This window comes from Bufo gargarizans, chromosome 2, assembly GCF_014858855.1.
Source record: "Bufo gargarizans isolate SCDJY-AF-19 chromosome 2, ASM1485885v1, whole genome shotgun sequence".
NCBI lineage: Eukaryota > Metazoa > Chordata > Amphibia > Anura > Bufonidae > Bufo > Bufo gargarizans.
The window spans coordinates 474227290-474238150 of NC_058081.1; positions in this window are offsets into that span (position 1 = coordinate 474227290).

Here is a 10861-nt window from a genome sequence, read left to right on the forward strand (position 1 = left end):
TTCATCCACATTGATCGATGCGAATGAAGAAATCTGTGCCGTTCATTTTTTCTTTCAGCCCAGAGGCTGAACGGAAAAAAAAATCTCATTACCTGTATGCTCAATATAAGGAGAATAGCAGAAACTCCTAATGCTGGCCATACATGTAATGATTGCGGATACCCTCAAATGCCAGGGCAGTACAAACACCACACAACTGACCCCATTTTGGAAAGAAGACACCCCAAGGTATTCGCTGAGGAGCATATTGAGTCCATGAAAGATTAAAATTTTTGTCCCAAGTTAGCGGAAAGTGAGACTTTGCCAGGCCACTCATTGAATACCTTGGGGTGTCTTCTTTCCAAAGTGGGGTCACATGTGGGGTATTTATACTGCTCTAGCTTTTTAGGGGCCCTAAAGCGTGAGAAGAAGTCTGGGATCCAAATGTCTAAAAATGCCCTCCTAAAAGGAATTTGGGCACCTTTGCGCATCTAGGCTGCAAAAAAGTGTCACACATGTGGTATGGCCGTACTCAGGAGAAGCTGGGGAATGTGTTTTGGGGTGTCATTTTACATATACCCATGCTGGGTGAGATAAATATCTTGGTCAAATGCCAACTTTGTATAAAAAAATTGGAAAAGTTGTCTTTTGCCAAGATATTTCTCTCACCCAGCATGGTTATATGTAAAATGACACCCCAAAACACATTCCCCAACTTCTCCTGAGTACGGCGATACCAGATGTGTGACACTTTTTTGCAGCCTAGGTGGGCAAAGGGACCCACATTCCAAAGTGCACCTTTCGGATTTCACCGGTCATTTTTTACAGATTTTGATTGCAAACTACTTCTCACACATTTGGGCCCCTAGAATGCCAGGGCAGTATAACTACGCCACAAGTGACCCCATTTTGGAAAGAAGACACCTCAAGGTATTCCATGAGGGGCATGGCGAGTTCCTAGAATTTTTAATTTTTTGTCGCATATTCCAAAGTGCACCTTTCGGATTTTGCAGGCCATTTTTTACACATTTTGATTGCAAAGTACTTCTCACACATTTGGGCCCCTAAATTGCCAGGGCAGTATAACTACGCCACAAGTGACCCCATTTTGGAAAGAAGACACCCCAAGGTATTCCGTGAGGGGCACGGCGAGTTCCTAGAATTTTTTATTTTTTGTCGCAAGTTAGTGGAATATGAGACTTTGTAAGAAAAGAAAAAAAAAATATCATCATTTTCCGCTAACTTGTGACAAAAAATAAAAAGTTCTATGAATTCACTATGCCCATCAGCGAATACCTTAGGGTGTCTACTTTCTGAAATGGGGTCATTTGTGGGGTTTTTCTACTGTTTGGGCATTGTAGAACCTCAGGAAACATGACAGGTGCTCAGAAAGTCAGAGCTGCTTCAAAAAGCGGAAATTCACATTTTTGTACCATAGTTTGTTTTTTGCCCCAAATTTTTTTTTTTTATCAAAGACACGTAGAACAATAAATCTAGCGAAAAATTTATACATGGATGTCGGGTTTTTTTGCAAAATTTTACAGCTTTTTTGCAAAAAAATCGTTACATTTTGATTAATAACAAAAAAAGTTAAAATGTCAGCAGCAATGAAATACCACCAAATGAAAGCTCTATTAGTGAGAAGAAAAGGAGGTAAAATTCATTTGGGTGATAAGTTGCATGACCGAGCAATAAACGGTGAAAGTAGTGTAGTGCAGAAGTGTAAAAAGTGGCCTGGTCATTAAGGGGGTTTTAGTCCAAGAAAAATGAAAAATAAATTAAAGACAGGAGGGTGTCTAAAAGAAAGAAAAAAAAGCATCACTAACCTTTTCGGCTCCCATCCCTGCTGTTTTTGGTCCCCACCGGACCAGGAGTGACGACATCCCCGTACTATTCACTGGTCTCAGCAGTTACCTGGGCAAGAACAGCTTGTGCCCACAAAGGCTCATGGTCATATACTGTTCTTGGTCACCACTGAAGCCAGTGATTGTCTGCAGCGGACACATGAATAAGAATAGAACATCATTACTTCTGGTCCAGTTGGAACACGAAACAGTGGACACAGGAGACATGGTGCTGGAATCACAGGACGCTGAAAGGGTGAGTGATGTTATTTAGTCTTTTTGTAATTGATTTTACATTTTTGTCAGACAACCCCTTTAACTATCAAGTGGTCGTGGTATATAATGTAGATATAGCTGTAGCATAAATGTCTCCGATAGGAATTCCCCTTTGAAGAGAACCCTTTAGCTCTCTTGACATGTCTGTGTTAGATCTCATTTACAGGAACGTATTTTTGTTCTGGATCCAATCTGCATCTTTTGCGGACTGGATGCAGATCCATTACTTTCACAGGGGCCGCCAAAAATGTGGACAGCACACCGTGTGCTGTCTGCACCCAAATGTCCCTGCTGTAGTCCTGCAAAAAAAACAAAAAAACATATCCTATACTTGGATAGAACGTTTCTATAGAAGGCAAAAAGAAAATGGCGGCATGCACATGGCTTGCATCTGTGTTTTTCAGATCCACTGTTTGTGAACCGCAAAACACATGCGGTCATTGCATGAGGCCTCAGCAATTACATTCACTCTTTATAAAATAACAATATAACAATAGCGAAAAATATATTTTTAGAACTCTGCATTGTGCTTTTCCTCTGTTATTCTTCCTGAAAATGTATGAATACATTGACAACTGGGTATTATCATTGCACTTGAACATATGGTGCCTCCATACACACTCTAGTCAAAAAGTTGGCAGCGGGGCTTAAATACATAAACTAAGAAATGCTCACCTCCACCGATCCACTGCTGCCATTCTGATGCTGCCCAGGTCACCACTCCTCTTGACTTCTGCCTTATATCTGGACACTGAGAAAATGCCCTTTCAGCCAATTACTGGTCACAGCAGTGACCAGCCTCGGCCAGTGTTTGGCTGAGAGGGCATTTCAAGGCATTTACTGCAAGTTGTTATAAGCAGTCCATATGAATGCATCTTTTGCTAAGTTACTGAACTACAAAACTTTATAGAGGACCCGTCACCTCTCTTGATGAGTCTGTTTCAGTAACGACCTGCATTTCCCATGTAATAACAATTCTGGTGCATCTATTTTTATGAATCTATGTTGTGTTCTATTCCTACTAGTTTATGAAAATAATTGCCAGCAGTCTGCAATAAAGGTCCACCTTGGTCCTACCAATAGTGGGGCATGTCCATGCACAGTCTAACAGTATCCAATTAGCGCTGTCCCAGCTGGTAGCACCAGGAAAATATTTGTTGGTGATTCTTGGCAATACATTTATAAATTTTATTAGGAATAAAAGAGGAACAGCACCACATAGAGTGTTATAAAAAAATGCTCCAAAATTGTTTTTGCATTGGAAATGCAAGTAGTTACTAAAAAAGACAGGAGAGGTGGCAAGTCCTGGAAATAGACCTTGTAAATGTCACCAGAGACTTGTAAAAATGCATATGATTCACAATAAGTAGACCAAAATACTCAGTAAAAGGTTCACAGTGAGCTTACAAAGATGGACCAGGAATTATTCATAGTGTTAGGGAGTACTAAGGTCACCTTCCAGACCACAGCCAGTGAACCACCACTAGGTTCTTAAGCAGAGCCCGCCCTGAGGCCGGATAGACTTTGCTGCTAGAGACCTAAGATACGTCTGCAGAGTTGGTAACAGAAACCTGGTACAGGCACACTAATAACAGACTTTCCAGAATAACCAGGGAGGTACAAAGAGAAGTCGGCAAGCTGGGTCCAAACCAAGAGAGACAGAGACGATCAGTGTAGTAAAAAAAGGGTTAATCAAGAGACAGGCCAAGGTCAGTTACCTGTAGAGTAAGCAGGCACAGCAGACACAGGGTTAACCCCATCCTGACATGCACTGTCCATGTACGGATGTCGGGTTTTTAAAGATGGCACCCCACGAGGGCCATTGCTACCGGGTGCCTGCTGTTTCATACAGCAGATACCCGCGACTAATGTCCATAATCGGTGGTAATGAGGACTTTAAATCCTTCGGATGCCATTGTCAAATGTGACCACGGCGTGCGCTTCTTAGGCAGGAACGCCTCACCCCTGTGTAGATTGGGGAATGCCTCCCCTGGTGTACTAGACTTCCAGACTCATTACTTGTATATTATAGTTCATGCCAGCAGGTGGCAGCACTGAGTTGTAATATAGCTATTTCTGTACAGCATAATGGAGAAAAGTTCATTATGCTATACAAATTGCAATCTGATGATTGCACACGTTGTGGTCCACTTGAGGACTTAATAACAAAGTAAAAAAAATATATAAAAAACAAAACAAAAAACATTCTATACAGTGAATGGCGTGACGGAAAAAAATAATTGCCGATTCGCCATTTGTTTTATAACTTTACCTCAAAATTGAATAAAAAGTAATCAAAAAGTCATACACACCCCCAAAATGTTATTAACAAAAACTACAGATAGACACAACTCAAAAAAAAGTTATGAGGGTCAAAATATGGCGATGAAAATAATTTTTTTATTTTCTTTAAGTATTAAAATGTCAGAAAAACTATACATATGTGGTATCACCATATTCATACTGATCTGTAGAATGAAGAGCACAAGTCAGTTTAACGGCATGGTGAACACTGTAAAAACAAAACCTATAAAACTGGCAGAATTGCATTTTTTTCCAATTCCACCCTATTTTTCCACCCTCCCATTACATTCTATGCAATATTAAATTGTGCCATTTGAAAAATAAAAAAGTTATGGCTTCGGGAAGGCAGGGAGTGAAACACGAAAACGGAAAATCGCTGCGTCAGGGGGTTAATCCAGAAACACGCCAATATCGCACAGTAAAGAGCCCTAATACAATCAAAATCACAGCAAGTCAATTAGGAACTGGCAGTTTTAATTCCCCCTTTGGGATTGGACAAAGAGTCAGAAACCTGATTGACTCAAATTCTAATCACACTGACGGCCCTGCATAGTGATTTGGCTGAGTGAACTCCTGACACACGGGTAGGTATAGTTACATGTATCCATAGCGGTATAGACTAATCAAGCAAAAAGACTGTATTGTTTTTTGGACCTAAGGTATGTCTGTAGAATTGCCTCTGGGAATGGTAGCAATGAGCACCACCTAGTGGACGTTGCATGTAAGTAGAGTTGCATTATTTCGCTCAATTAAAGAGTAACTAAACCTTTATATGAACTTTTAATATGCTGCTCCTAATGCCCTAATAAAATGATTTCTAATATACTTTATTAATCAATTTTGTATTTTTAGTCTTTTCCCTTCCTAGAGAATGGTGCATTCACTGTGAGCTTAAACTCAGTTCTCCGTACAGCTCTGACAGCTCAGCAGTGTACGGGTTACGGAGTACACATTTTATTAATGGGGCTGCAGCAGTGCTGTGAGTATGGGCAGGAGCACATATTGCTGCCGCTGCCCGTGCCCTCCGGAGGATTACTAACTCCTGGCATAGCACATGGTACTCTGTAACCCTGTACTATGCCAGGATTAGCTGAGCGGAGTGTGTTCCTGAATGTGCCTGCACTGCTAAAAGCTAATTGCTAACATGCAGGACTCTTAGTTCAGCGAAGCAAGCACACAGGCAGGAGCCCGCTCTGCTCAGCTAATCCTGGCATAGTACAGAGTTACAGAGTACCCATGTGCTATGCCAGGAGTTAGTAATCTTCCGGAGGGCACGGGCAGGACCCGTACTAACATCGCTTCTGCGGCCCCATTGATAAAATGTGTACTCCGTACTCCGTACTCCGTACACCGCTGACAGCTCGGAGAGAACTGAGTTTAGGGCGCACAGTGAATGGGGCGCTTTAGGGGCGTAAAAGAGAAATACTAAATTGATTAATAAAGTATATTAGAAATACTTTTATTAGGGCATTAGGGACAACATATTAAAAGTTCATATAAAGGTTTAGTTACTCTTTAAAGGTACTACAAACTGTAAATAGTTATGTATTGTATTTTATATTATGTTGCTATGTATTTTGTATGCTATAGCCGTTACTTCCAGTTAAGGTAATGGATGGCAAGTATTAACAAGTATCAAGGCTAACCACCCTGTTCCTCCCCTCTTGGTAGGAGTGGGCTGGTTCTGTTTCCTGCCAGGAGCGAGAGTTCCTGTTGAGCTACAGAAAGGAAAGAAAGCACACATTTGAGTTTGTGCTCCTGCTACAGATTCTCTAGAGAAATCAACTTTATCCTAAGCCTCAAGTGAAACCTAGAGAAGAGAAACAGCAATGTGAATGAATAAATCCAGAATTTGAAGATACTGCTGTGAGGTGAGGGACTACGGCTAAGACACCCATCACCCAGAACATTACTAGGCCAGTACTGTAGCTATCCAATCTGCCTCCATAATCCTTATTGGTGCTATAAGGTTGCACTTAAAATCTGCTGCTACTGAAGGTGTTTGAAGTTCCATGTTGAACTTAGTAGAAAAGACTTTATGTTTAATTCTGGCCTCATTCTTCAATACTACATTTCCACTGCACCGATCCTCAGGGAACAACGGCCTTAGGGTCTATTCACACGTCCGTTTTTTCTTTCCTGATCTGTTCCGTTTTTTGCTGAAAAATCAGACATTGTGCTGTCCGTTTTTTTTCAGGACCCATTGAAAATGAATGGGTCCAGATCTGGTCCAGATCTGTTCAGCAAAAAACGGAACAGATCAGGAAAGAAAAAACGGACGTGTGAATAGACCCTTAAGGAGTATACCATGACACAACACTTCATCGGGGGCCACTACCACTCCCATCCTCTGCAAAGGCTCCTCCGAGGCCTGCTGCACATTAGTAGAACTACTTTAGCTGTCCTGCCAGTGGCATGGAGGAAAAATATATTTGGCTGTTGTACCCTGCAGACCTTGTTAATCAGGGAAATAAAATTCCCAGTATACACAGGGTTCCTTCAGTGTCTCAGGCAGATATAGGAGCGGCTCCACATCTAACAGCACTCTATGTCTCATCTTCCTGAAATCCTGTGAATAGGAAACGGGTGAGGCATACCTCCCGCCTTTTTGGATGGTCATTGAGGGACAGTTATGGTTCATTGTGTGAAAGATACATTTTTCCTGCATATCTATATATTTCAATAGTTTTCTAATGCGAAATAGTGCAAAAATAATCTGAACATAGAAATTTCGATTAACTAATGAAATAATATAAAAGATGGGCTCTAATATACAGAGAGGAACCTGAGATACACTTGATGGGTCAATATTGTGAATGTAATAATACAATTAATACCTCAGATCAAAAAGAGAGACATTTAAGGACCGAAGAGGGACTTGGGTCAAAAAAAGGGACTGTCCCTCCAAAAGAGGGACACTTGGGAGGTCCGGTGAGGGGGTATTGAGACTAGTTATGGTCACAGCTGAATTTTCCACTTTTGAGGATAATAGTCCCAGGCGATAGTCAGTTTGGAATGACTTGGTTACTAGATGAAGCAACATGATCATGATATGTTTGGTAGTCTGTAGCCAGATCACTGCCCGTGGATATGAGTAACAGCGCAAGAGAATACTCCTTCCAGATGGCGGAGCAATCTTCATTACCTTAGGGCCTCTAAAGAGATGTGGAAAACTGTACAAAATGTGAGGAGTATTCAGTGACATGTGACATCCAGACATTGGAAGGATCCATTACACATCCCAGCTGTGGATGAAGTATGCACAGTCACACAATCAGAACAATATCCTGCAGATACAATAAGTCACTAATAGGGCATGCCCCCTAAAATAATTTTAAATAAATTAAGTTGACCACATCATAGTGATATCTGTTTCTAGGAAAGTCGGGTGAAAATCAATATGGCCACCACTAGATATCTCCATTCATTTTTCTAACAGCATATGTGTCTGCTAACCTCCTCCTTGACTGTGTGGTCTGGCACTGGTTCTATAGGTGGGGAAGGGGAGGGCATGCAGAAAGAACAAGGTGGGTGCCTTATTTAAGAAGGCCAAGCTACTATTTATTGGGGGCAACATGGCAGCTAGCACTGATTACTGGGTAGATGGATAACACTGTTTATGGGACAGCCTGGTGACAAGCACTGACTATAGGTGTAGCCAGCATTGTTTAGAGGCTTTTATGGCATTTTTTTGGGGGGGTCAGTGTGATGGTGCATGATGGAACTGACTATGGAAGAGAGGGCAGGCACTTGTTTTGGAGCAGTGTGGTTGTGGCGCTGTTTTTTGGTGCCGGCAGCAACTGGATGGGGCAGTGTTGTGATAGAACTTATTGTAGACATGCGTTGTTTATAGGGGCAGCAGGGTGGCAGGCTCTATATGTGGCAGATGTACACTATTTATGGGAAAGTGTAGTAGCAGGTGCCAGCTGGCAGCCATTGTTTGACTGCAATAACAGCCTCTATAAGAACTGATACCCAGCTTTCCTAGACTCCTTAGTGGGATATCTGTACTGGTATAAATCTCTACAGGAGCAGGTAACATTTTCCTTCATTATTAGGAAAGCTGGGTACCATATTATTTGTCACTCAGCTTTCTAAAAAGCAGATATGTCTTTAATATTAGAAAGAACAAAACAATTAACTCAGTGCTCAGTATTCTTTCAACAGTTCTGCCTCCTAGTGGCCACTCTTTGTATAGCAAGTTAAGCAAGTTCACATCTGCAATGTTTGAACATGGCCTTAAAAACGAAGCACCTCTTCCCCTGGTACTGCAAGGAACAAACCTTCGTTTAAAGGGTTTTCAACCTTAAGAATTGGTAGCATATTAATTAGAAATGCTACCTGGGGTGTTCCAACTATTGGTCCCCTAATATTGCCCGGAACGAGGCCACCACAGTATCTTTGGCTTTTTTTCCGACACAGCATCACTTATAACTAGCGATGAGCGAAGTTTACAAAAATTCGATTCAGCTGCTTCACCGGATTTCACAAAGAAATTTGCTATGTGACAAATTACTTTATCATGAAGCGCATTTCTTTGTAAGTAGCGGATGCAATGAGGGAGAACGGTGATTGCCCCGCTCCCCGTCATTGAACCCCTCAGATAACGCGTTCATTGCTGATCGCGGTATCTGAGAATAATAGTTAGGGCTTTGAGGGGTTAAACCGTTGGGGGAAAGAAATATAATACTCACCTTATCCATTTGATCATGATGAGACCACCTCAGCCAACTTGATTGAAAATCCTGCGCAAAATCTCATGTGGTGCGTGATGACATCATCACACTGGCCGGCATGGTGACGTCATACGTCACCGCACACGAGATTTCACGTGGGATCTTCAATCAAGGAAGGCCATGGCCTCTTCGCATTCAAATGGATGAGGTGAGTATGATTTTTTTTACCGTCGTTTCATGGAAAATGTATTCTTTACCATGAAGCATGAGGAAATTCAGCTTCGCGGCAAGTCCACTTTGGATACTTCGATTCACTAAACCCTACTTATAACATTGAGCTCTATCGGTAACTCTCCACTGTGACATGTGAACATACACCATACCCTTTACCAAACCGTAAAGCAGCAGAAGTCTTTTTTTCAAGAGGGTGTCCCTATATACTCTGACCCTGCCCAATCAGCGCTGACAGTGTCAGACGGTGTATAGACGCACGCTATGGAATGGTACCATGCTGTTCTACATCTTTTCATACTTTTCGCGGAGGACATTTGATTTTAGAATTCAGTAAACTCCGACATGCCGTCTAGACCTGCACCAGAATTATCACAGGGGCTCAGGGTAAATGATATATCTGGTACAGGGATAGACACTTTTCTCAGACTCTATACCAGCTATTGGTTGTCTCACTTTGTGCAAGAATTATAATCCTAGAATCATGGAGCAATTTTGGTGCAAAATATTTTATCTTAGGCAATGCTCCTTTCCTGTGAAGCACCATCACTTCTTCCTAAGCTCCGTCCCTTTTCGAGCAAGTTTGAAAAAGTGTAGAAACAGTAGTTGCACCAAATTGCTCTAACTTGCTCCACTTTTTAGAGAGATTTTAGGCACAGACACATTCGTTAATCCGGGCCAGAGTTCTAAAAAAGATACCCTATGATTGTTATTTCATGGACAGTACAGGTATTTATTCAATCAGACATGTCCTTTAAGGACCACTGGCTTATGAGGCTTCTTTGTACAATTAGTTGATGTTGGAACAGGCTGATACGACAAAACAGGAAACAGCGCCTCCTGAAGCTTAAAAGGGTGTAAGCCTTATGAATGGGAATCAGTACATTTTATATGTGGTAAGGAAATCCATATATACTTCTATTTTTAATGTAAGCTAATGTATGCATTTACACCCTGAGGATATGAATAGAAGGTTGTGCGGTTGTAGTCGCCTTGGTTCTAACTAATATCCTTCTGCTTGTAGAACAAGAACTGAGCTATTACCTAAACACCACCACCCCCCGCCCCCCCCAATTCAATCTGTAGCTTCACTCTTGGCTCCCATGCTGAGACCTACATAGTAAAGCACAAACGGCACAATTAATCTCCACTGTGAAAAGATTGCAGTGTTATAGTGTGCTGCACAGTGGGGGAAATAACTTACCCAAGGAAGGCCAGGTAAAGAGGGATGAAGGAGAGTTTTCACTCGCAATCAATGTAAAATAGAAACAATTCATGATCCTGTCCTGAGCCCCACCGTGCACAAAAAAAGTCAGAGAAAGACAAATTTCAAATGAACTTGTAAAACATGTATAACATCCAAGGAGTATGCACAAGTCCTTGAGTTGTCCTCTTCAGTCAAGTTGACAAGTAGACAATTCTTTCTGGCCATTTCTAACCTATCTAGGTCCAAGCACCATAGCCTCCTTCTTCCAGTCTCCATCGCATTGACTTTTGCTGTATATCTGGTAGGTATGTCAGGGGGTACATATGCAGTACCTCAGACTTGGA